Source organism: Anas acuta, chromosome 8 (genome assembly GCF_963932015.1).
Source record: "Anas acuta chromosome 8, bAnaAcu1.1, whole genome shotgun sequence".
NCBI classification, from domain to species: domain Eukaryota; kingdom Metazoa; phylum Chordata; class Aves; order Anseriformes; family Anatidae; genus Anas; species Anas acuta.
In genome coordinates this window covers 2,126,690-2,149,627 of record NC_088986.1, presented here as the reverse complement: position 1 = coordinate 2,149,627, position 22,938 = coordinate 2,126,690, and the positions used below count along the sequence as shown (strand labels likewise).

Here is a 22,938-nt window from a genome sequence, read left to right as displayed (position 1 = left end):
TAAAGAACAGGAGAGCTCAGATTTACCATGATGGCACTCGGACTTCCAAGCCTGCCTCCGATCTTTCGTAAGAAACAAACCCAAACAAGCCAACAGCTGACGCCCAGCAGAGGCGAGACTGCTTAACCAGCACAAGAACACTTCCAGCACGCCTCTTCTGCAGCAGAACAGAGGAGGAGGAGTTCGGCGACGTGCCCACTTACCAGGAAATCAGCGCCGGCGCTGCTAACCAGCCCGGCTCTCCCCCATCCCACTCGGTGGCCTCGCGCACCGGAGGCAGAACGAGCAGCAGTGGTTCCCCCAAATACCAACGGGACGAGTAGGCAGACTTCACACGCTCTACAGCTTTCTAGTTGGGAGCGTATGCAAAACACACGAAGGGGCCGGGACTTCTCGGTGACCACAGAGCTCCTGCAGAGCTGCCCCTCGCCGGCTGCTCGCAGACCACTCTCGCAAAGCTCCCGGCGCGGTAACCGCACACGGTCACTTCTCTCGTGCTCAGCCCCGTAGCCACTTCCTTGAGAGCAACTACAGATGTTCTTAACCTTTCTCGTTTTCAAATCACAAAATGGAGACTTTTGTCCCAGTTCTCCCCACCCCCTGCTTCCTGCTCCCCGGCTGCACGTGGTGGCAACCGGGGGGCACCACCAAGCCCCGTCCCCGTACTGGGGGCACCAGGCCTCGGAGAAGGACTGGGTGAAGGAGGAGGTGTCCCCAAAGCCCAAGTTCCTCAGCCTGGAGGAGGAACTCACCCAACGTCATCCAGAAACACTTCTGGCAGCCGGCACCTCCTGAGCAGCAGGAACCCCCCGAGGCGACCAGCAACCTCGGGCTGATGGCAGCAGCCCTGCGAGGGGGGAGCCAAAATGCTAGCACCTCTTTGCACTTTCACCGCCTCACAAATACGTGTCACTAGCTCGTGCTCAAATCGCTTGTAAAGGCTTGAACAGTTTCAGCTCTTTGGTCAACATCTACCGTGCAGATGGCAAGCCGCTCGAACCCCCCCGGCTGCTTTATTCACGAAGATTTCTGGTAGTCACAGGCTTCCTGTGGTGGCTTTGCACTTTGGTAAGTGTTTTTTGATGGTTTGCTTTTTTTTCTTTTTTTTCTTTTTTTTAATGTGGTGAGAAGATAATTTTAAAGCTCACTCTTCAGGGCTCACCATTTAAAACAAGTCATAAACAAAAGCAAACAAAACTCCGCCAGTTATCTCTGCCTCCTTGTGCAGAGCAAAACCACCAACAAAGACGGCTACTAACCAGTAAACACGCTTTCTATAATAAACCTACAAAACCATACCATTTCAGAGCCAACTTTGGATTTGCTAGCAAGAGTAAGAGCATTTTGGTCTCAGAAGTCTCTTACCCCTCTCTGTTTTCTCTTCTCCTCTGTTTTTACTTTAACACCAGTAGCCCCACAACTACAGCTCTGCGTGCAGTTCTGGCTGTCCCACGTAGCCCCACGGTACCAGAACAATTTTGGGGTTAAAGACAGTCTCTCAAGCAAAGCCCTTCCCGTCAGGTGCCATATAAAGAGCTCCAACACGACACAGAAAGGAGCTGGGAGCTGAAGCAGAGACATCTCCGTGAAGTGGCAGGTGCTCTGGTAGCGGGGTGCCAAGCGCAGCTGCACGTGGCGGTGCGAAGACATCTGTGCGATTGTCCACACGCAGTCAAGCAGAATGGGAATGGAAGAATGAGAAAAAAATCAGTAGGATTCAAAATCCTACTTCACCAGGAAGGACCAGCCAGTCTTTCTCCAACACACGAAGTCCTGCATCCATCAGGAAAAAAGCTGCTTCTGCATCTCGACAGCTGGAGGCACTGGTCCAAAAGTGGCACTACCTCTCCCCCGCCTGATATAAACTGCTTTTTAATTTCTGCTACGCCACGCAAAGCACCACCTGTGTTTGAAAACGGATTTGCCCCATGCATGGCTCTCTCCATGACCATAAACAGAGCCCCTCCTGCCCACCCCACACAGATCCCCAGGCACCCTTTGGAAATCAGATGCAGATTACCACTCTCACTAGTACTAAAGCACTCAAAAAATGGAGGGTAAATGTTTTCATGGTAGTAGATGTTGCAAAGGGGAACCATTATTTAAGAGCCAAAAGCATTCAGGTTAATTAACACTGCAATAAACAGTAAGGAAAAAAAAACTTATTTATTCATGTACGCGCACGAGAGGCGTGTTGAAAAGCACGCAAACAGCAAGGAGCTTCCAACCCCAAACGTTCCCATGGAAAGCCACTGGACGACGCTGATTCAAACTATTTTAATGATCAAAACTATTTGGACTGCGTATAGAAAATTTGTTCCAAGTTCAGAAAAGCTGGAGATGGGTTAGCTCAGCACTTCGCATGAAAACACAGCCGGCCCATGGACGAGGCCTCCGGCATCCGAGGGCAGGGAGCTGCACGGTGGCAGAGGATCTGCTCAAGCCACAGGAGCACAGCGGGGCTCAAATTCTGTGCCTACTGTTTGAGATCTGCTGAAAGGGGAAGGCTGGACGTAGAGCTGGGTGGGCAGGTGAGAGAGGCTTCAGAAAAGGAGCAGCTAACACGGCCTCGTGTCATTTTTCTGCATTTTGTGATTTGTGCATGCTGAAACCAAGTAACTGGGTGGATTTGGCTCAGTTCGGGTGGTTTTCTGTATGAAGTTGCCCACGCATATTTCTCCAAAGACACATATGGCTGAGGAGGAGAAGCACTGACTGCTGTTGGGACATTAATGAGTGGGAAATGCAGGTCTTTATGGCCCAGCTGTTGCGATAGCCACGCAGAGCAATTACTTTTTATGACTGACTGCTCACCAGAGCACACCTGCAGAACAGCCAGCTGTAAACATGTTTATTCCCATTAGTCAGAAGGAACCCCAAGCAGTTAATTGGCTTGTCAGACACAAAGTATGAGACGACAAGACTGGAGTTCCTCTTCAAGTCCATTCACGGCTTGTTTCCTGCTCTCCTCACCACTTCACCAAGGCTGGAGCTGCTGGGGGAGGACAGGGGAGCAGCTCATCCCCTCCAGGACTGCTGCATCCTTCCCACCGAGGGCCTCTCCTCCTGTGGTTCAGGCATCCCAAAGGCCAGCCAGGGTGGTTGCAAGCGTGTGAGAAAACAGAAAAGGCCAGAAAACGGTGCATAAACTGACTTTTAGAAAAAAAAGAATAACAGTGACAGATCTTGAAACCGGTTTATTTTCAGACTCCCTGGGGCAGGAACTCCTCTTTTTCTCTTTAAAGAGTTGAGCACTGCTCTAGCTCTTCTCCCACCGATGAGCAGCACACGTAATAGCTGAAAAATGAGTCTGCACTGACCTTTGCTGGCTTCGGTCTCAGGTAAATGGTTTGGTAAGAAAAAAGTGCCGTGTTCAACACACGTTCCCCAGCTAGAGCTGAGAGGGTGCCTGGCAAGACTTGCACATTGTCCTTTTCCCAAGCACCCAGCTCAATGCAGGTGTCTGCCTTCGAGCTGGATGCCACGTGCTCCTCGTGCCAGTCTGGGAGAGTGAGCCCAAGATGCTTCTTACCTAATCTCACCCTAAGTCATTTTTCTCTGATCCAAGCCATGACAAAGAGCTGAATGTGGAAAAAAAATCCCTTTTCACAGCTGCAGGCTTGTTTCCTCCTAAAAGTCAAATACAAGTAAATCAGCAGAAGCCAATTAAAATAAAGGAAACCAAGCAGTTAAGCTATTTAGGAACGAGGTTTGCATAGACAAATCGAGCTCTGCAAAGCAAGGAGGTTACCAAAAAGCAGAGCCCAAACCATTGTGGCTCTCCAGTAATAGGATTTGATGCTCCTTCTCAGCTCTTTTAGCCTTCTGTGCCCAACCCTGCAACCAACACTTGCTGCTTTATGCACACACAACTGGAGAGGCATCACCTGCTCCTTCCAGGGTGCAAACGGTGTCAGCCACATCCCAAGTGCCCTCTGGACACTAGGAGAGCCCAGGCCCTCTCGTTTTTGTAGTGATTCCCCTACAGGACTTGTGAAATTGGAGTAGCAGCGATGCCGGCTGCCAACTGCTGCAATTAGTCTTATCTGAGAGTTGTTTTTTTCTGCCTGAAGCGGAGCCATGGGCTGCTACTCATCTCGGATTGTTTTGATCTCCCGAGACAACAAAGGTAACCGACAATTCAGCCTTTGAGCACCGCAGACTTAGCCACAAGCAGCTTGTTCTGCAGGAACAGGGGCTGAGAAGGAGCCTGTAAATCAGGTCCGCCCCTGTGCCATCCCCAGCGTGGCACAGACACCAGCATCCAGCCGCCTGCACACACCTGGACCAGCTGAGTAAAGCAGGACAGGGTCTCAAGACACCGTGCCCACTTGTGGTGGATTTTTTCAACCAAAATTTTATCTGATTTCATCGAGTTCTCTGCTTTCTACTGAACAGCCACAGCCCAGGTGAACTGTGAATGCTACAGCTTGGCGTGGTGTGCTTGTCCCAAGCAAGAGAACTGCTGCTGCAAGTGTTCTGTCAGCGCTGACTTATATCCTAGCATCGCCCTATCAAACAATCCAAATATTTGCATTCAATTCATTCAATCTCTTGGACAAATCCCCAGGCTATTTTTAACTAACCAGATAAATGGAGTAAGTTTTACATATTGACCTCAGAGTTGTGTCAACAGCGGTTCAAAGGTGGTAAGGCAGCAGTGGCTCCCGCGTGCATCGCTGAGCAGCAGAACTTTGTTTTTCTTCCCTCTGTGAGCCCTGTTTGCGTTACAGGTCGTGGAGCTTACGCTGCAGATTTCAGAAGCGTCCTCTCGCTGATGGGTTGGTCACAGAATGACTGAAGCTTGCCTTTATGTTCATCTGTACCCTGGCAGCCTCTAGCCCTTGACACAGAGCTGGGGCGATGGATGGGACCTCACCACACACAACAATTTCAGTCTGACAGTCTGAACGCTTTTCTGCCTAGAAAGCCTCGTACCTCTTCCGGCTCAGCCATCCGACTGAACTTTTCTCCAAAATTCTGATGGGGCTGAATCATCTCGCGTTTGTTTACAGCTCGACGATTTCTCTTTTTAGAAAGCATTTTCTTGTCCCGTTCACACAGCTACAGCACGGTAACTTGGTGGTCTTCTCTTTAACAAGGAAATCATCCTCCTCTGCGCGTCGCACGATGTACAGAAATTGTGGTAAGAGTCCCAGCCATACATACTCTGTATTTCAGAACCTCGAGTAAAACTCTTTGAAGCCTATTATAAAGAAGTCTGTCCAAAGTAAAAATAAATAAAAAAAGTTACATGGCGGTTAATATAACTGTTACATCTTCAGGAGTCTGCTGGCCCTCCCAGGAGTGCCGTGATGTTATCCAAGTTTACAGGAGCTCGCTGTTTCTCCATTCCCAGTTTTGGCTAAGAGCAATTTAATAAAAGTTTATGGCCAATCCTCACCGTGCACTTCCCCGTCTGGGTACAGTTTTATGGCAGCTCTTCAGCAGCACACTGGAGCAGACGTTGCTTGGCTGCAGCCCTCCTGCCCTCATTTCCGAGGCCTCTCTCCCAACAGCTCCAGGCTCAGGACCATTTCCCTGCTGCCACGACTCTGCACCAACAAACCATCGGCTCTTGCTTTGCCTCCTTGTGCTGTTGAGTCCCTCGATAGGAGCTGCACATCCAACAGGTCGGCCTTTCTTTCCAAGGGGCTGATGACCACGAGTTATCTCACCTGTAACAGCCGAAGCACTCCCAGTTTATCCCAACTCAGCCACAGAGCCTCTGGTCTGCAGAATCGTGACGACCCCGAGCAGCTTCAGCACCAACACAGAGCTCGAGGAACCCGGCTGCGCACCGGAGGCTTGTTTGCACAGCATGAGAAGTGAGTGCCAGGCCCTGCGTGTGCCCCACGGCTGCGGTCCCTCCTGCAGCACCTTGCCAGGAGGTGGGGATGGCCGGGGAGAGGCGGCTGCGGGCCGGCGTAACAGCGAATCCACAAGCCACACTCTTGCACCTTCTTTGGCCCGAGCCCAAATCCTCGCTCAGCAGCAGTAAACAGGAAGCCACCGCTGAACTCCACGACACATGCACGCAACCCCGAGCGAGCTCCTCTACTTCTTCCTCCTGCAAATAGAGCTGTCAACACCTGTAGAGAGAATACCTGTGTCTGCCAAGGAGCGGGCACCTTATTGCTCACCTTACTGGTCACCAGCACTGCAGAGTCAAACATGCTGCTGTCCTGAGAAAGGCAGCACTGAGCATTATGGAAATTTAAAGCATGGTTGTACAACAGAAAAAAACATGAATTGAATATCCATTGTGGATAAAATACCAAAATACTTCTTAAATATATTAGATCACATCCCTTATGAAACAGCTGGTGGGGCACAGAAGCATCCCTAGGTGCTCCCGTGCTACTTTTTGCCACCCTGCCTCGCTGCTCCTGCTGTAAGGTCCAGCCCTGACACCAGTTTATCCACGGGGGGGCCAGACGTGGTGCTGCTAACACTGGACAGCAGTTACTTCTGAAAGCACGAAGCTGAACAAGAACAAAAATTACGCCAAGACCTAAAACTCTCCGAAGAGGCAAGACTGGAGACATCGCTCCAAATCAATAAAATAAAGTCCCCGCCATAAAAAGCAGCATGAAGACCTCACAGATTCTAACTACCTTTCCTGTAAAGAGCTCCGTACAGTAAATGTGAGTAAGCAAATATTAAAAATAGCCAGGCAGGGACTGTCTCGTTCAATCACTTGTAGCACTGACTCAGCCGGGGCTGACTCACCCCCAGCAGCTCCCGCCGTCCCTCCTTTCCCAGGGCTGCCTGAAACTTCTCTTATTTTATCCCCCAGACAGGGTCACCACCAACCTCGGGACCTCTGACATGGCCGGGCCACGCGTGGCCCCATGAGCAACCCCCGTTGTTAGCGTTTCATCAGAATTTTGTAAATATTCTCCCAGCCTTCAACGATCGCTTCTGAGTAAATGACTCACGGGATTACACTACAATGGACCGAAAGCCAACGTGAAGAAGGACCTGAAGTTGTGAAGTTTTCGTGATTAGATCACTCCTGAAAAATTCTGCTACGATTACTGAGCACCTGGCTTTACAAAGCCTCTTCTGAGCCCCTTCCCTTCAGAAGGGGCAGGCCCTGGGGCTAGGAGTCGGCAGGTTGTGAGCGCAGCCTGCCAGCCTTTGTTCAAACCACACCAAAAAAAAAAAAACAACAGAAAAAAAACCCTCCTAAAGCAAGCCTTAGTCTTATTTACTGTAGTTTACAGGAACTAGCAGTGACATACAGGGAATTTCCATATTGCTAAGTTCATAACTTCTATGCTTCAGCTGCACATTTACGATCAAAACAGCAGCAGAGAACGGGGCAGCCACCCCAGAGCCTTGGTAGCAGCTGTATGATTTAATCAAGGTTAATCGAGCTATTCTCACTAATTACAATCTGCTTAATACTACACAGACACTACAGGTGGCAACGTGTGATCTGGACACCTTATACACATAGGCACTCCTCCAGAATGGTTTATGTGGTGTGTATGATTTTTAATCAAAGCCTTTGCCAGCCTTGCTGTCACATCTGCTGATGCAAAGAACTCAATTTTTATATTCATGCCTTAAAAGAGATCATAAAGCACATGAGCAAGGGAAGGAGCATGAGAGGTCGCTGGCAGCAGAGCAAGACACAGTTGGCTAATGAGAACGCAGCCTCCCAAAGTATGGCAGGCTTTTATTCCACCTTCACTGACAAAACTCTGAGTTTCTGTTGAGGTTGAGCAATCTGGGGGGCAACATCATCAAGGGAAAAGAAAATGCACTTGGAAAATCACCACCCAGAGCAAATACTCTTTGTTTCCGTGCAGTTCCAGGCTGGGGGGTGCTGGATTTGCACGCCTGCCTTGGCTGCCATTGGCGTGAATCATCTGTAGTAGCTTTTCTACTACGTTATATTGCGTCAATCTTAAAAGTTATCACTTTCTGTTCTTCTCTGCCAGGACAAGCCTAACGTGGCCTAACACCTCCCCCCCCCCCAAATTTAGGGGTGCCTCAGCATCACTGGGAAGAAAGTGAAGGTGCATAAAGGTTAGGCCCAGACTGACCCAGTTGTTCACCACCAGACAGTGTTTGTTTGCTTCCAAACCTACCAAAAAACGAGCAGCGATAAAGTCTGAGCTCAAACAGTCAAGTCAGAAAAACAGGAACTGTGCTCTAGGACTGGGGTTTCGTGTTTCCCCTTTTCGACTTGATAACAGAACTGACAACACGCTTTGCATGGAGACCATGAGACGCGACGGCTTCTGAATTTAGGGTGGAGGGAGCGAGCCTGAAATCAATTCTCTGCTGTAAAGACACAGGAATAATTTTAAAAACAGAGAGAAAGCACAGCTCCATGCTATGTTTACTGCTTTTTGTAGTTGTTTGAATGACAAAACAAGGGTGAAGGCAGCTCAGGGGGAAGGGGAACCAGAGAGGTCTCCCCATGACCACCCCCAGCAGTAAGTTAGGAAAGGCAGGGTGGGGGAAAGAGGAGCAGAGAAAGTTTGAGGAAATTTAAAACGCCGCTCCCCTGGTTTTATACGCCGTGGTACAGCTGTACGTCTTACAATTACAGAGCCTGAATTTCAAAACTAAGGGCTAGTAAGAAAAGGAACTGCTAAAAACCAGCTGGGCATTCCCTGCTCTGCTCCAGCTCCGCCGGCGGACAGCTTGCAACCACCACGGTGCCGCTGAGTGGGGGAAAGCATTTAACCATAGCGAGAAGAACCTCCTGCAAAATAACACCTAGAAAAAAGCTGCGGGGAGCAAATCTGCCCATTAAAGTGTGTGCACTTGTGTGGAGGCTAACGAAGAAAGGAGCCGGGAGGCGCACGGGGTGCGTGGCCCCCCCCCAGCACAGCCTGAGCACGCTAAGATGGCTCCCCGAGCCTTGGCTCTGAGCTTCTCACCATAAAAGTACTTCCTTCTTCTGTCCTTAGAAGTAACTCACAACCTCAATCGTAAGTGAGCACGCAGGAATTTTACCAGCAAAGCTCCTGCCGCGTTTTGTTCTTCTGTCGTATGCGTCTCGCTGTGGTTACACGCGTGCCATATATACGGGATGCGGACTCAAACTGTCCAGACCCTACAAAGCCCTGCCACGCCACCTAAGAGAGGCATTCTTCATCATTTACAGAAGTCTTGAGGAATTTTAGGCAGATGGGAAGCTTCACGCCAAACCCCTGCCCTAAATCACTGCCGGAGGGCTGCTGGCCCCTGCAAACCAACCCACAGACACGCAGAGAAGCACCACGCGCGGCTAATTGCAGGATTTTCTTAGGAGGCAGCCAGGCAGGGCAGGGCGCCTATTGATTTGTAACCTCATCAGCTGTTTTAAACCCTGGCAGGTTTGCTTTGGAAGGGCACAAATATTTCATTAAGCAAATATTAGCTGCGTTAAGCAGCCGTCTGCACCGAGGAGACTTCAGACAGAGCAAACTCAGAGCAGGCAAAGCTCATCTCACATTTTTTCTTTGTTAAAGGAAAGCCAAACCCAGCTGCAATTCCTGCAGTAACTTGGTTGTGTCGCTCCTCCAGCCCTGCAGACCCAACCTCTCCTTGGGAATAGAAAATTATATTCCCCTCATTTCTAAGGGCAACTGATCACGACTGTCACAGCACCGCGTAAGAGCCACCGCAGCGAATGTCACCTCCTGCTGAATGATGTCCTGGAGGCTCCTGGCACTGAGTGCACCCCATAAATCACATCCAAACCCAGCCCACAGAGTATCCACATCCTTGCAGGACCCCAAAGCAGCAAGTGCTGGGGAAGAGGGGATTCCAGCGCCTCCCACAATTTCTCCTTTCCTCTCCAAAATGCATCTTACGGCAACACGTTGGAGGGAGTTCTGGGAGACTGTTTTTAGAGATGTACCCGCCAGTTTCTGCTCTGGCAGAATCATCAACCACGCGAAAGGAGGATGCTCACGCAGAGCCCGTTCCACCCTTGGTGCTGCTCCACTCCTTTCCAACCAGAGGCTTGAGCAGAAAATGGTTCTCAACAATGCCACCAGAAGAGAGCACAGACCTGATTTTAGGTTTTTAAAGGCATGATACCCCGTTATGAGATCCTCACGCTGATTTTTTTGTTCCATTTTGCAACCAAACCACCGGAGAGCTGTCAGCATCCATTAGTTTCCAACCAGCCTTTTTGTCTTTCCCCAAGTGCTCAGCGTACAATTGATCTCTTAGCATTAATCTCTCCTAAAAACCTGAAAGCCTAGCAAAAAAAGACAGGCAGAAAATATTCTCATGAACAAGTTCACCTGAATGTAAGGAAAAGCCCCAAAGCCCTTTCCAGACAATCACCGTGAGCAGATGCAGCCCCTAACACCCGCGAGGGGCCAGAAATCTGCCTGCTCCTGCTTTGGTGCCAGCCACAGCAAGGCAGGCCAAAGTACGCTCAGACTCAAGGAGTCAGGAGAAGTGCTCCAGACTTTTTATTTCTCTGATGATAAGAGAAGACCTGATCTAAGTGTTAAACCCATCATAAATACCAGACCGCTTTTTTTTTTTTTCCCCCCTGCAAGAAACTTTGACAGCTGTGGATTGTGACCAGCAGTTGCTGGAATCAGGGCAAAGGACTGGGTTTAGGCTGCTCCGAGCCTCTTTTTCTGCTGGCTGTTAGCACACCCTTACCCTGCTCTCCAGGGCAGCAAAGCCTCCTCTTTTAGCTAAGAATGATGGAAGCCTAAATGACAGCCACAGAAGCCAAATAATTGACCCTGTTATTAGCACAATCTATATGGGATGTTCCTGGAGTGGAGCTCTTGGTGCTTTACACAGCACCTTCTACCTCGAGCTGTGCCCTGGCCCTCTGAGCTCTGTTTTCCTACCTTTGACCATCGTGGGAGCCTCAGCTGCTGTGGCAGCGTAAAGAACTGGGCTGAGCTCCGTGCACAGACACCACAGGGGCTGCTCGGGCAAGCAGAAAGGGAGCAGCGAGCACCAGGGGATGGTAACGTCCGAAGCCACTGCAAGCACACGTACAAGCTGCCCTGGCTCTGAATGAGGAACTAGCACCAGTTAATCTGCTTTAAAAATGGGAGCTGAAATAATCGGTGCGACTTACTTCTAGACGGAGCCGTGCAGAAAAGGCGTCGCAGTCTAAAAGCCTTTGCCAGCTTCAGCAAAATTATCAGGAAGAGACAGTGGTTTGCAGCTCCGCTGTATTTTGAAGGCTGAACTCGCCACAAAGTTTGGTACAAGTGAAGGTTTTGAAGCCTGTAATTACTCAGCCGTACCGACACGCACTGATTTGTCTGCACCGCATTCAACTCCCAACACAAGCGGGACTCGGCAGTGTACACGTATGAAGGAATAGAAATTTATATTAATTGGAAATTAAACTTTATCAAGGAGTTAAGTATCAGAGACCTAATGGGTTGAAGAAGTTCTAAGGGACTTGCTCCTCAGAGAAAGCACGAAGATTTCAAGGCCAGCACTGCAGGGATGGAGCAAACGCGTGACCCCAATCTCTCCCTTTCGAGGCAGAGCCCCAGCACAGATTTATAGGTTGGCAGGTCCTGCCCTTGTCACGTCTCATTAATTCTCTGAGTGTAGAGAGCAAGAGGGTGGCTCATCATCAAATCGTGGCTCATTTTTCTCTTAATTCAATGGCAAACTTGGAAGAATACAGCGCAATAAAACCTGGAGGCACCTTCTTCCCTGCAAGGCAAACTTTCGGTCAGTACCAACAAACAGCGAAGCAAACACGACTGGCATCTCGGTTTTCAGGCTGTGCTCGCATGCACCAAACATTCCGGATATGAAAGTTGCCTTTTTTTAACGCAAAGCGAGCCCTCTGTTTGCCAACCTGCCTTCTTATGCAGATGTCACTTGCCTGTGTTGCAGTCACATGTGCAGGAAGTTGAAAGATCTGTACCAACAGCAGGATTTTTTCTTTTAACTTGCCAAAAGAAAGCTGTTTGTATTTTGAAAAATGAAGCTTTTTTTTTTTTTTTTTTTTTTTTTTTTTAAGTCAGCATTCCTTAAACATCCTTTGACTTACTAACTCTATCTTCAACAGGGAATTTAAAGCTCTTATTGCAAACACTCATAATGCACGGTCGTGAACTGCTTCCAAAGCCAGTGCTGGCACAGAACACCACAAGCTGATTTTTTCCAGATAACGCCAGTGGTGAGACAAAGGCTGCCAGGCAGGAATGCTGGTGGGCAGTGCTCACACCAGCGATGTGCATCAACGTACAACGCGCTCATCGAGCTGTGGGAACTCGTTCTGCATCACCAAAAGGCACGGCCTCTGCCTCTCCCTGGAGCACAGGATGCTGCAGACCCCAAGGAAAAAAATTATATATAAATTATATATTAATATATCACCAACGTATTATTATTAACGGGGGAACAATTATTTGAAGATTCCACTAGGAAACTGCAAAGGGGAGAGGTGCTGAGGGGTGCTCGCCCTCTGGGTGCTACTGACCATCCACCAGCCAGCTGGAGGCACTGAAGCGCTGGCTGGGGACACCTGGAGACCACACAGCCACTGCAGAGCTCTGAATCTTGGAAAAAAAGAAAACCACAGGAGGATTAAAGCAGAAAATCAACAGTTTGAGTTCGCAGCGAGATAGGAGAGGAGACATCCCTGCCTGCATGCTGGTGGGGAGTGACAGGTTATGCTCTGCTGGTGCAGATAGTTTAAAAGGCATCCAAAAACTGGAGAGGTCACAGAAACGAGCAGAAAACAAGATTTCTGCAGTAAGACTCGGTCATCAGAAAATCTGCGAGGTAACTTACTGCTGGAAGCACTGCTGCAGGGGAGAAAGCTGCGGATATTAATTGGCTTGTTAGCGGAAAACTGAGAATCAAAGTAAGGGCAGAAGATGCAAATAAGGGGAAAAAAATAGTTCAACACAAATGCAACAAATTGGTAAGAGTATAAAGCCAAAAAGGAAAGCAGAAAATGTGCCTTTTTATTTCCAGAGGAGCAGGTAACTCCTGCAGAGCAGCGTGCTCCAGCTCAGGGCTGCAAGGGGGGCCAGGGGAAGCTGGTGCACACAGGTCAGGCTGGGTGGTTTGCCTGGCTGGTTCCTTCTGAACTCTTAAACTCTCTAAACACACGGGCTCAGACAATTTCAAAACTATTGGTATGTTTTGCCATGCTTTGAGGAAAAGCGAAATGCAGAAGCATTCGGAAAGTGAAAGGTTATTTCTTGTGCATCCTCAGTAAATACGAAAGAGCCTACGGGAGAACGGTGTAACGCCAACTGCAAACACCAGCCCGTAGCTGTTCTTCATCAAAAACCTCAGACGTGAGGGTGGCCACCTCTCCTCTGCACGCAGGAGACCACCAGGCTGAGGTGTGAGAGCCTTGGGTCAAAAACTAAACGAAAAACAAAAAAAAGGAAGAAAAGGAAACCATCATGCAAAGCAGCAGGGTTAAATAGCAAAGCATGAGCATAATGCCCAGAGCAAGGTTTGAGCTAGATGGTACCTCCTGTACCTTTTTCTTGAACAACTAATGCCCTGCAGCCTAATAGAGCTTTAAAAAAAAAAAACACACAAAAACCTGCTTTGGATGTATTGTACCCCAGTGAAACCCCGAGCAGTGCAGAGACAGGTATTTATGGATGGCAACCAACAGGAAGTTATTTAGCCTGCTCAAGTGCCAAGGCTTTTAGGGCTTGTTTTGTTAAATGTACTGCTTTGTGCTGCTGGCATCACGAAATGGGTGTACGAGTTCGGTGTGCCAAGCTCATTTCCTGACGAACCGAGTCGCCACACGCACAAACCTCACCGAGAGATCCTTTGCTGCCCTGCCCAGGTCAGGATCTGGTACCTTGGTCTGCTTTTTCTCCTTACCTACAGACACAAAGGCTTACCTGGGGGATTTGGGGAATATTTCGCGTGTTTTAAAGCTGCTTGTGGACACGCAACGTCCTGTTACGTGCCTTAAAGCGAGCTGCTGCCCAGCAGTGTTGTGTAGTCCAGACCGGAGGGCCGAGCAGCTGTCCCCACTGATCTTCCCCAGCGCTCCTGCCTCTCCAAAACCAAACCACGAAGAACCGAGGTGGAGGGATGGCAAACTCTTACAAACCTGAAGTAAACACTGCACCAACAGACGTTCGCTTTGCTTTACAAGTTATCTCCAATCTCAGAACAAACTGCAGAATTGGACCTGCAGCCTCTGGACTAAAGGCTTATAAGAAACCAGCAGGTCGTTTCGCAGGAGGAAATGACAAATGTCTCTGCCCCTCATTCTTTATTTACAACCAAAAAACATTCAATACTTTGATCTGCAAGAAGCTGCGCTTGCCGCACCACTGGGAATTAATTCAAAGAAGGCAATTACTGGTCGACAGGAATTTTCTCTTGTTTAAAATAGAGAGAGTCAATATTACCTCAATACATGCAGAGGGAATTCAGCTTGGGGAGGAGAGTCTGGGGCAGAAAGGCACTGCAGGAATAAACAGGCTGTTTGGCCAAGGTCAGGCACGGGCAAGCGACAGCTGAGATTAAAATAAAGGGCTTCAAACCCAACCCAAGGCTTCAAAACCCATCCAACGACGCGTTTCATGCTTATCCATCCTGCTCCTATCTTTGTGAGCCTTCCTGTCCCCTCCTCCAGCACACAAACAACCCAAGCTTTGACTCACGCTAAATCTCACCTGATGCAAAACTCAGGAGTTAGCACTAACCACCAAATTCCTCCAATTTGACAGCAAACTCTCCTTTACGGAGCTGGCAGCAGTGACCTGTGCTTCTGGAAGGTGGCTGTGCTGCCATCAGAGCTGATTGAGCAGAACCAAGAGCAGTGCTCACCCACTTCCACTAACACGAGCAATTTTCCTTTTCTTTGTCAGCTCAACTGCATTTGGTCAGGTCTGAAGCCTCCTGGGAGGTTCTGCATCAAGCACCAGCTCCACTTTGACTGTTCAGGCCTTCAGCAGTGCCTCTGTCCTCAGTTCAGGATGATGCACGCACCCTGAGCTTTTCCATTAACTTCCAATTCTCGGTTCTTTTCCTTTATTTCCTATTTTTACCTTTCACTTCCTGGAGGGGGAAAAAAAAGCTACCAATTTTGTGTGACAGGTATATCAAAACATTGAACAGTAACAGTAATAACCATATAAACAACAAAATTGTGTCACTATTGGTACCAAAAGGATGGTAAAAGGCCGATGCATGCAGTGAGACATAAAGATAACACTTTTCCATGTACAAAGCTGCTCTTCCAATTTCACCTAGCTCAAGTTTTCTATCATTTATGCAGGTATTTATATCACCAGCCCAGGAATAACAAAAAAAATATATATTTTAGCCAGAAAAACTGTTTGAAGCTTTAAGCCCTTCAGCCACCCTTATGATGAACAAGAAAATTCTCAGGATCTATTCCTTAAAAATCCACCCAGACAGGATATTAGAGCCACTAAATCACGCTTCTTCACTTCCCCCTCCACTTTGAATCATGAGAAATTGCAGCTGGTTTGCCCATAGGAGCCAACGTTACCCCACCACCACCCCCAAGCAACCCAGCAGCTTTTCAAACCTTTTTGGTTCCTCCAAAGGACCGGGTGAAGGGGAAAAACAGAATACTGGATGGGGAACCCAACAAATAAAGGAGCAGATTAATCTTCCCATGACCTGTCACTTCACCCATTGAATCGACGCTATAGAAACAGATGGAATTAACAATTTAGCCACCAGACACCCCAAAATCCTGCTAAGAATCCACTTCCCTCCACGTTTCATCCAAGCAGCAGAAGGGAGCAGTCAGTCCTTGGCAGAGCTTCCCCCGCGAGGAGCAGGCCGTCAGGACTCGCTGAAACGCGCGCTGAACACTAAAAGCCATTTTCTGGCAATTTGGCAAGTGCCTGCCATTATCGATACCTGAAATCTAATTGCACCTTAAGTGCTTCAGAGACCCAGAGCAATCGGAGTGTGTTTACAGGAATAATGCCTGATCAGTCAGAAATGACAAACTGCTGTTCCTTTGTCACCTGTCCAACTTGAGTATCGACAGTTCATGACAAAATGTTTTATTCTGAATGATTTTTAGCTGCTGATGGACATGAGGTAAGTCAGGAACCAAGACCAAACTCTGTCATCTCTCTGTATCTCATTTTCTGATCACACCTTCTGCTTTATGGCTTCTGTTAATGACCCTTTTCAGATGCAAACACAAGCCAGGCTGAAGGGTTTGTTTTCATATCTAGACAGCTTAAATCCTCAAAACAATTCAAACACCTTCCTCTTTATGTAAACACACAGGGCAGCTCTTTCCCGTGCAATTCATGCCCAACACAGCATGCAGAGTCAAGGGTGCTCCATTCGGGTTTGTGCTGCGTTTTGAACTTCTTCCTCGTACCAAAGCAGCAGCAGCCAGGTGCCAGGAAACCCGAGGCCAGCTCTGCAGGGGAAAAAACACCCTGCACCTCCACGTCGAGGGAGGGACATGGTAGGAAAGAGGTGAAACCTTCCTGTCCGCAACAGCACTTCTGACAGTCAGGACGCTGCCTGAGAAAACTCAAAGACTTTTCCCCTCTGCACAAAAAAGGGAAGCTGCTCTCTGTCAATGTAGGCTTTTATCTGAAAGACCAAACTACTACAGAAAAGTTAGCCCAAATTTACCAAATTACTCTTCCAACCAAGAACCCTAGATGACCTCCAGCCCCTCTAGACATGAGGTAGAAGAATTAAAGTAACTTTAAACTGCGGGCTCTGCCTACAAAAGATGAGTTTAAAAGGTTTGTTGACTTCACCCACTGAGTCTCCCCTGTGACTGCTCACAGATACTTCACTTTCTGCTCTGCAGCTGTTGCAGGTCTGCTTTCCAAAGCTTTTCTACCAGATATTCTCTCCAGGTTTTGCTTCTCATTTGTTTCCTAAATTCATTTAGCAGACAAGTCCATTTGGATATGCAGAAACAGCACACTCCCTATCAGTTCTGAATTTCCAGCCTCCGCTTCTTATTTTTTGAAATTAATTCTGAAAGATTTTTGCAGCACAGAGACTTCCAGGAGTTGACAAGCTTCGATTCATTACAGTTCCACGTTTATATTCTTGAGCAAATTGAAACCCACTCACTTTGCCTTTTTACACTTTTTTTTTTTTTAACCTAACCTTTCCTAAAGGTCAAAAGCTCGCAGTTTTGCTCTGCGTGAGCACAGAGCATTCTCTGTTCCACGGGGCTTGGGGGCAAGCGGCACGCAGCTGCTCAGACAAGAATGATATTCAAGGAGAACCAAATCACTGTGAATATATTTACATTAAAATAAATAAATAAACAGAAATCTGCCTGCGATTGCTCGCTTGGGACACCGTGGGTGACAGCAAGGGCCTGATGTGAGCTGCCAGGGCTCCGGCAGCGTGTCCCCAACCCACTCCCGATTCCCAAGCACCTGTCCCACGGCCGTTCCCCGGCGCAAGCCCTGAGCAAGGTGCAATTTCCTGCGTGTTTTTACAAACAAGTGCCAGGAGGAAATGCCTACCGCTCCCCTTATAAGGGCAAAACAGAACTCGCAGCTTTCTCCTGCGCCGGCGAACAGAAAACCACCTCGGAGCATCTTCTCCCAGTGGGAGCCGAACTGGGACGACTGGAGTTAAATTTCAGTGCTGGTGTGACTTGGACTGCCTACATCCTCCCTCCCCAAAAATTTTGGAGCACCCCACGGGGCTGTTCCGCAGTCCCAACACCCCCACACAGCCCTGAGGTGTTCCCCTGCCTCCACACCAGCTCCTGTCGAGGCCGAGCCGTGCCCCCAGCCAGAGGGCTCCGCAGCAGGGCCGGCGTTCAGCCTGATTTCCTGGTTCTCCCCTATAAGCTTTCAGACACCTTTTTTCAACCCTAACCCAACAGGAGGACCTCAAACAACAACACACTCGGGTTTTTTTCCCCGCTGGGCCCGCATCCACCCGCCCAGGCCCTCGATCCGCACCGAGGAGCGAGGCAGCGCTGCCGGCGAGCCGAACCGAGGGCCCACGGGGGATCCGCGATCGGCCGGGAACACCCCCGCGATCTCTTATTTTTCGATATTTTTTTAAAATTTTTAGATTTTTTGATTTTTTTTTTTTAAAAAAACTTCGACCCGCGCCCAGCACCACGCGGCCCCAGCCCGGCGCTGCTCCAGCACCCGGCTCCCACCACCCCCATTTCCACCGCGGGGACGAAACCCTCCGAGCCCTGCGGGTCCTACCGGGGGCTCCCCCCCGGTTCCCCCTCGGTTCCCCCCCCCCCCAGTTCCCTCCCGGTTCCCTCCCGGCTCCCCGAGCTCCTTCCCCCGGGGTGGGGTTGGGGAAACCACCGGGCCCCGAGCCCCCCTCCGGCTCCACTCACCGCCTCCTCCAGCGCCTCAGGCGGCCGCTCCCCTCTCCCGCTGCCCCCGCGGGGCTGGGGGCGGCCGGGGCTGTTCGAGAGCCGAGCTGGGGGCAGCCACAACCGGGCAGGGGCAGGAGCAGGGCGGCGGTCCCGGCACGGCAGCGGGCCCGGGCCGCGGAGCATGCGCTGGGCCCGGCCCGCCCCGGGGTGGTGCCCGGCCGCGGCCGCCTCCTGCTCCCCGGAGGGGGGGGGAACCGGGGGCAGCCGCCATTTGGGGCGCTGTGAGGAGCCCTGTGAGGGGCCCCGGGGGTGTGATGCCCGGGGAAGGTAGCCCAGTGCCCGGTTTTGTGTCCTAAAGGGCAGAAGTCGGTGCCTAAAGAAGCCTGCTGTGTAATCTGCTCACTGCTGTCACTGCTGTCCCTCAGCTTTCGAGCAGTCGTTCAAAGCCGTGTTGTAAAATGTGGTTAGAAATGGGGTGGAAGGGATCCCGTGCCCAAAAATCACTCCTAAAGTCTCCCACAGCACCTAGGTGCAGGCAGGCGCTGCTGCCTGGCAGGCCGACGTTAAGGCTTTTAACCAGGACTTGCCTGTTTCTTCCGTAATCCTGACCAAAAAAATCCACAGCAGAGCTCTCTTGAACGTCTTCTGCTTTTCTCTGAGCTCTACATCTTCTAGTGAAAACAATACTGGTGTGTTTTGGTCCGCTTAAACAAAAAAAAAAAAAAAAAAAAAAGGCCTATCTGTCTCCACGCAGACGTGCGCAACGCGGCGGTGTGAATACCTCGGTGTTTACACCGAAATGATGAGATAAACAATTCTCCCCTCTGCACAGAAAAGAAATCGGTTTCTTCATTGTGGTTTCAAACTCTGAAACTCACAGGAAGCAGCCTGAGTGGAAGTAATATCAGTAAGAAAACAATTCACTTCAATAAAATCATTGCCCCCTTCCTGCGCATGCACACGCACTTGGCGTTTTCTTCTGAGGGAAGCACCAGCCCCAGCTGCATTTCACAGGAACTGTCCTAATAGCCAAATCGAGCATAAAAACACACAAACAACAAACAAACAGAAAGCGGGAAAGGTGATTGCTTTCAACACAATGGTAGTTTCACGTCATTTGCTTTGGTTTAATCAGAGCAGGCTGACAGCATCGTTTTGTCAAGGCCTTCTCATGCGGGTGTGCAGGTGCCTTTGCTGTTACAAAGTGTTTACACGCTGACATCTGCCTCATGCTTTGGCTGTCCCGATTTGCAAAGCTTTTCTCCTTGGAAATCACCCCAAACCTTTCCATCTCCCACACCAGAGCCGTGCGGCGGGGGCTGATTGCACAACTGCACGTATAGGCATGGCCATGTGGTTGTAGTTTACAAACTAAAGATAGATGGACATTGATTTTTTTCCCCCCTCCCAAGGCCTTTTCTTGCTTTCTTATTCTGCATTCCCCCTTGATTTGCCCAACAATGCTGCACTTCCACTGGTTTCCTTTAACTCTTGCTAGCCCTTTCTGTGGCTCTGCCTGCGTGGTGATAAAATCAGCTTTCCTTGGTGAGTTTTCATGCTTCATAACGTACCAGATCTCTATTACCTATGCATTACAGTCAGCGTTCCTTTCCCGGCACAGCTATTGATGCTGCAAATGTCCTTAAATCCAGATCAGAGCTGCAAATCAAACCAAAGCCAAGAAGGAGGCTGTGACGGAAGGATTGCATAAGGGGCTTAGCCTGGGGCTGCTCACAGAGGCCGCGGCTCAGAAGACAGCAGCTTTACCTCTGCCCCCGTCTAAACCAGGGCTCAGAGCCCAAAACCATGCCCAAGGATGACCCAGGCTCCCAAGGGCCACGTCCTTCAAGGAAAGCTTTTTGCTTTTTTTCCTTAATTTCAGGACTGTGATGTCTTCTGATTTCTGCTGGTTGTTCTGTGATGCGTAGTTTCAGTGAAATCGATGTGCTTCTAGAAATTAATCTAAAAACTCTATTAATAACAGGGTTTCCTGCCCATCCCCAAACGTAGTAATGGATCTGTCTACTTTCCTCATTGGGGCAGCACCGACGTACATCTCTCTGCTCTTTCCAGCTCTCAGTTTCACAAAAATTTGTAGGAATTTAGTATTTTTAACACCTCTGTCTCCCTGCTAAATTGTCTGGGAGCAACCAACAAGCTCAAAAGCTGTCAGTGGGGACGTGAGGCTGTCAGACAGACGGATGGACGGACAAACAGACTGCAGTTTCAGAAAACCTACTCCTTGGGAAAGCAGGCTAAGTGCTCAGACCCTCCAGCCTGCTTTCCCCACAACACACCATCCTATGGCAAGGATGTAATTTTAAATTAAAACACTAAAAGCAGTTTTTTCTGTGGGATTAATCGCAGGTACTTGTAGCTGAATGTGTTCCCGTGCTCACAAGGAGAGTGGGCCTGCAAAGAGCTGCAGAAAAGGTCTTTGAAGCAAAACATTTTTTCCTACCCCTGTAAGTACTGTACTGGGGTGGAGCGACGAGTCGGGCGAATTGCTCTGTATCTCACTTATTTCTTTATTTTGCAACTTCCAGGAAACACTGATGTCCTCCAAGAAAAGAAAAAATCAAAATATATCTAGACTCGACTTTCTTGGTATTTGTGAATTAAAACTCAAATGAAATTCAAACGATTTCTCTCCTACAGCCTTCTTTAAAGAAGAGGGTGGGCAGTTATGTACAAATTTTCCCCTACTTCAGTTTTCAAGTTTCCAGAAGCCAAACTTAACCTCTGCCTCGGTTATCTTTGAAAAGGTGAGGTTTTCACACTATTTAAAGGAGTATAAATGTTAAGACAACTTTTTTTCCATAGCCTTTCAAACCACAGCAAGTGGCTCTGCGTACGGTAAAGTGCTATAAATCGCTGATGCCATCAGCTTGGAATTGACTGCAGCCTTACATAAATGTGATTTAACACCATCTGAGCGATTTCACTTGTCTTTGGTTTGTTCCTGGCAGTGTGTCTGGAGTCTGGTTCTTCTCAAACATGATAGAGAAGATCAGGAGGAGGCAGGGAAGTCAGAGGAGCTATGTAAGGTGTAAAACTGGTCTCTGCTTTCAATGTCAGCAATTCCTTACGCTGTAATGGCACTAGAAAGTATGCTGGCAATAATTTTCTGTGCTCTTGTACGCTTCTGCAGAGCATCAGGCTATGCTCACTGCTGTTCAAACGAGAGTTTATTTTTTAAACGTTTTTAATTTTTTTTCCCAAAGAAAAACATCCTTCCAGTTTTCCCTCCAGGGATGGGAGTTACAAAGTAGAGCGTGTCGGGGATTTTTTCCTTAAGATCATCGAAACTGATCTTCTCACTCAGAGCCATTTTTCCTGAGGCAGATGGCAGGAGCTGTTCCCAAGCAGACCCACGCCAGGCTGGGCTCACCCCATGGCTGTAGTGCGAGGAGCAGCCGGGACACGGGGCCAGAGGAGCAGGACCAGCACCGTGGGGCAGCGCAGAGCTGGGCCAGGCGAAAGGGGTGCCCTAAACCTAAATTTGGGTGCCTGTTAGTGGTGCAGCAGGGGAAATTTGGGCAAGATCCTCCCTGCAAGCCCATCAGCGAAGAGGATAGCACCATCCTCCATCACCAGGCAATATCTTAGGGAGCGCGAGGCCCCGGATACTGCAGTGATGGGGTGGGACTTGCCCCGGGGGCTGTATAAATAGATATGCAAGTGCACAAGGCCTTTCATCTGATCTGTTGCTGAATTTATCTTAAACTTCCTGTGCTCACATAACATGTGTGAAAACGTGTTTGTGACACTGCTGTCAGAGAGCTCGTCTCTGCTTGGAAAAGCAAGTGAGAGAATTTATGTTGAGACAGCTGGAATGTGTGAATTATTTCTTCTTAAATAACTACTTCGAAATATTGTCCTCGACCACCACCAACGACACTTTTTTTAGAAAAAAAAAAAGCCAACTGGGGTTTTAATAATCTCAATTTGGGAAGACAAAGTACCCCTTGTCAATGATCTAAATATACTTTGAAAAAAAGCTCAAATCGTGCCTGCCCAAAGCAGTCCCTGTTCCCAGGGTGCTGTGGCAGCCGCTGCTGAAAGCCAGGCTGCGGGGGGATTTCCTGCTCGGGGCCAGCGAGCTGGCAGAGCCGCGTGGGAAGCCGAGCACACAGCCGAGTCCGCTTCCCGACTTCCCTGTCTGGGGACTGGAGCTCGCACGCTCGGCTCCGAGCTCGGGAGCACGGGGCTGGGATGCTGCCGCCGTGCCTCGGTCCTGCGGTGGGAGCGTTCGTGTTGCTACCTGCATTTTTCAGCTGTTTTCTCCCTGTTGCCAGCTTTCTGGTTCTTCCCCGTCACTGAAGAAAAAGTATTACCTGAATTTTCTTCAGCTTTCTCTGATGATAATAGACCAGTGCAACCCAAGCTTGTCCCAGATGAAATTGGGCAGAGTGGTGGTGGCCGGCTCCAAACCCCACTCCTGATCTCCTTGGTCTCTGCTGGAGAGCAGCAGTTTTATGTGGAGTTTGCTGTATTCCCCCTTCCTTCTGTCATCTGGAGAATTCCCGTCACGTTTCCAGGAAGGGTGGTGTTCACGGTCAGAGCACCACACAATCAGAGGATCGAAGAATCATAAAACAGTGGCACGGAGGGCTCAGAAATAAGAGCTGGATGGCAAACTCCAGATCTGGAGATCTGTGGACTTT

The 22,938-nt window shown here is 49.2% G+C and overlaps 1 protein-coding gene across 2 annotated transcripts in view; it reads right to left on the bottom strand.

Annotated features, from left to right (window-relative positions):
- Positions 1-18,462, bottom strand: part of JAK1 (Janus kinase 1) — a 54,490-nt gene extending 36,028 nt beyond the window's left edge. Inside the window, exon 1 of one of the 2 annotated variants that reach the window (XM_068690130.1) lies at positions 18,290-18,462. The gene's annotated coding sequence lies outside the window, so the exon portion shown is untranslated. The remainder of the gene's footprint in view (positions 1-18,289) is intronic. The other variant, XM_068690129.1, reaches the window with a different exon arrangement.
- Positions 18,463-22,938: the final 4,476 nt, after the last annotated feature.